Source organism: Megascapheus bottae, chromosome X (genome assembly GCF_031878675.1).
Source record: "Megascapheus bottae isolate mThoBot1 chromosome X, mThoBot2.hap1, whole genome shotgun sequence".
Lineage (NCBI taxonomy): Eukaryota > Metazoa > Chordata > Mammalia > Rodentia > Geomyidae > Megascapheus > Megascapheus bottae.
Genome location: NC_143547.1, coordinates 18,541,902 through 18,546,254, shown reverse-complemented (window position 1 = coordinate 18,546,254; position 4,353 = coordinate 18,541,902).

Below are 4,353 nucleotides of genomic sequence, written 5' to 3'. Positions count from 1 at the left end.
CCTACTTCACCCCATGTATTTCATCAATTTTAATGGATGGAGGTTTGGTAACTCTTGAAAGCTGGACTGTGTCAAAAAGATATTACAGTTCCTAGGAAATAGTTTATTCTACTATTGTGAGCATTATTCCTTGAAAGGAATGAAGTATGTTGGAGAGAAAAAGAGAAAGAGAGAGAGAGAGAGAGAGAGAGAGAGAGAGAGAGAGAGAGAGAGAGAGAGAGAGAGAGAGAGAGAGAGCGCTCTAACAGTTCATAAGAACTGTGGATAGTTGAAGACATCTTATTTAAAGTGATTACTTTTTCATCAACAGACTAAAATGAAGTATATTCAGAGATAAATTATTGATATTTTATTAAAGCTGAGGATACTTAGGGTTGTTATTATGATTTTTTTCTGAAGACACTTCCTCATTTTCCTCCTTTCACTTTAAATTATTTTGAAAATAAAAAATCTTATTGTTAAGATAAAGATATACAGTGGAATTAAATACACCAGGCTTATTAAGGACATTGAAATATTTGTACTGTATAGCACTTTGAAAAAAGCCTATTCCCTTCATATTATCCTCTGATATGCTATTGCAAAATATTAAAATTTTCCAGAGTACATAACTACCAATAATCTCATACACTGAATTTGAACATATAATTTCCTGACTTTCAGCTTTTTATATTAGTTAATTGTTGATTCCAATAAAGTGTTTACTCTTATAAGTTGAGTGAGAAAATTTCTATAATAACTCCAATATGGAAAATCTTAATGATCAAGGTTGTAGCCTGATGTTCACTTCCAGATAATTAAAATATTTTTTTTCTTTTTGTCAGTTATGGGACTTGAACTCTGGGTGTGGGCCTTGTTCCTGAGCTCTTCAGCTCAAGGATACCACCCTACCCCTTGAGCCACAGCACCACTTCCAGTTTTCTGTTGGTTAATTGAGATGAGTCTCATGGACTTTAGTGCCCAGGCTGGCCTTTAGCCCTGATCTTCAGATATTAGCCTCCTGACTAGTTAGGATTATAAGCATGAACCACCATGCCTGACTTAGCTAATTGAAATCTTATATTACTTTTGCTAACTATGGATTATTGAAAACCTATTTGGTTGAGTCACTGGATATATTTCTGATAATTTAAACTTTAGTATAAGTGACACATATTTTTATGCAGTTTTGTGTATTAAGTAGCTGGGATATAGAAAAATTGAATTACTATTTGAAGTTCCTAAATTAGTAAAGGAAAATGCTAAATTTGAAACTCCAAATCCTATGTTATTCTCATCATTTTTATCAGATAAAAATATCTTAAAAGAAAGCTATTTTTCTTGTCAAGCTTCAGATGAGACAATAAATCTGACTAATATTTATATTATATCTTTTTGAGATCAATATATAGAAAATTCAGAGAACCTATACAGACTTCAATTCCAAACAAACTTTGAGATAATAAATGTGTGATATTTGGTCACTAAGTATATAATTATATTAATGTACAAAAATAGATAATTGGTTCAGAAACAATAATGGATAATGGATTGGACTGGAACAAACTGTGTGGAAAGCAAGATTGGTCCGGTAATGAGAGAATTTCTTGATGCAAAATAAGCATACTGAACTGTGCCAAAAATTACCATGTGACTCCAAGTAAGACAAGCCTATGTGTTATCAAAATATTAATAGGAAATAAGAATGTTAGCAAGAAAAATGTATTAATGTGTTCTAGAAAGAAGAGTGATTAGAATATGTTTGGTAATTTAGATGTATGAATTTGTATAAAAACCACGTCAAATGAAATTCATATCAAATGTGATATGTTTTGGTGTAGTTGTACCAGTATAGTGCATATGAATCTAATCTTAGTCATTATTTCATACCATATCAAATGTTATGTGTTGTTATTTTCATATATTATAAATCATTAAGGGATTATTTTGGGGTGATGAGTGAGGTAATTATTATAAGAAAATACTACAAATTTGAAAAAACAGGGTCAAAAGGAAATCATGCCCTATGTCCATAAATATCTAAAATAATTAAAAAAGAGAAAAGATCAGAATAACTAATTATGTGAGAGCATACAAGGAGATAAACAATAGCCACTTTATTGAATTAAACTGATATAAACTAATCAGTTAGTGAAAGGTTGTATTATAAAAGGAAATGGTTTTGTGTTAGTCACTATAAATCAAAATTCCAGATACTTGCCTAACTAATTTGATTGGTTTATACATATCAACAATACAATTCATTTAGAATGTTTTAATTTGATGATCACAACCATAATTAGGAAATAGAAAATTAAATAATCTCATAAAAATCACAAACTGCTCAGTGTACATATGTGTAGTTTTCACTTTCAATGGAGGTAAATGAAATAGTCTAAGGGAAATACAGTGTAATTTGAAATGATTTCAAGGGAAATATAAATGCAAAAATATTTGGAGAGTGGAATTATTTAATTATTTCATTAATATTTCTTAGATATATATATATAACATTTATATTCCATAACAGCATATTTATGTTTTTCCGAGGACTATACATTAATGATTTAAAGTATTTGGATTTATTATCAACAATATTTATTTTATTCATATTTTCAAAACGAAGGAAAACAAGAAAAAAGCCTTTGGTATTTCAATGGCTTCTTCTGAATATATTTGACTTATTTCATCTAGAAAGCTATTCCTTTATACTAAAATTCATTGCAGACACAAAAAGATTTAAGATTAAGGAATCCATAGAGATGGAAAGAAATAAGAATTTTCAAACAAGCATCTTCTAAAAAGTTGAATGACCTTTTGACATGGTATTTGCCAGCAATTTTTCCACAGTAATATGGGAAGCTGAGAAATAGCAATAGCTTTGAAACTTTCATCCTGCTTTTTAAAGCCTGCTCTGATGTTCAAGCAAATTAAATTTCTCTTTGGTGGTTTCACTGCTGTCATTTTTCTTCATTGATGAAATATGTAAGAATTGAGTACTGGACATTAAACAGCATCCATTTAAACATTGATGCCCCCATTATCTTGTAAGGTTTGTGGCATGCATTAGGAGGGGCTTTTATTTCCTGCATTAACTTGACTGTTACCTTTGAATACTTCTATTTGGTGGTGTTTAGTAACACATTTGGTGTGTCTTATATGTGCTAAAGTTAATCTGGGCTTGTATATCAGTCATCTATGCTAGCATAGATTATGAAATTTAGGTGCAAAAATATATGGTGTGATTGCTTTGAGTATTAGAACCACAACTATGAGAGATTGAAAGACAAGGCTGAAAGTACACTAAAGACTACTTATCAGGAGCATGGCTTAGTGGTAGGGTGCTTGCTTAGCATACACAAAGCCCTAGGTTCAATTCCTTGGTACCATGTACATAGATAAATCTGGAAGTGGCACTGTGCTCAAGTGGTAGAGCTCTAGCCTTGAGCAAAGCTGTCTAAGGACAGTGCCCAGGCACTAATTTCAAGCCCCAGGACTGGCAAAAAAGCTATTTTTTAAATTGAGTTGGAATACATAAGATTGAACTAAACAATTTACAATCTTTGGTATGTAGGCTGAATTAAAAGATCACTAATGTAGAGGTAAGTCCATTGAAGATCCTTGGTTAAATTCAAGGATATGACTTAATGAAGGAACTTTGTTTGTATAGACACAGATAAGTCTTGGATTCAGAGAGTTCCATTTGTTTAAATATGTGTACTGAGGAGTAATACACATAATTAAAACCAGTGGCTTCCTCACTCTAGTGCAGGGTACAGAGGTTAAACAAAATTAGTGGAAGTGATATAGAGTTATACTTCTCTATGTATTCTGAAAGCTATAGACAGCAAGAGTTACTTACATTATAGTTTCTGAGACATGCAGTTAGGCAAGAGTTGCTGAATTCTGGACACTATTTACTGCTTGAGACCCAATACTACTGGCATTTTATTCAGTATTACAGTCAATTTCTTTCTATGTAATGAAGAAATCATAACTTGGGATGCATGTTTTGTATGTGAGGAGATGAAACCTTGAAGACATAAATAGTCATATGGGTTTACTATATAAGTGAAGCAATGATCCTTTGGATCATTGATCTTAGGATGAATTTCAAATGGTGAATATGAAATGAGAAGTTCTTCAATCATTTCATCTTCTTTCCTTTGAGGAAAACAATAAAGATTAATAATTAAGGGAAGTAAGGAAATATACCCCATTGGCTAAAATCTGTGATGTATAACTTATACTTAATATTTGTTTGAAAATACCACAGTATCCTTTGTCCTATTTGTGATTGACAGGTTTCTCGGTAGTATTCAGTCTCTTTCTACTAACATATTTTATGGAGAATGATCAATCAAAATAGTTTAA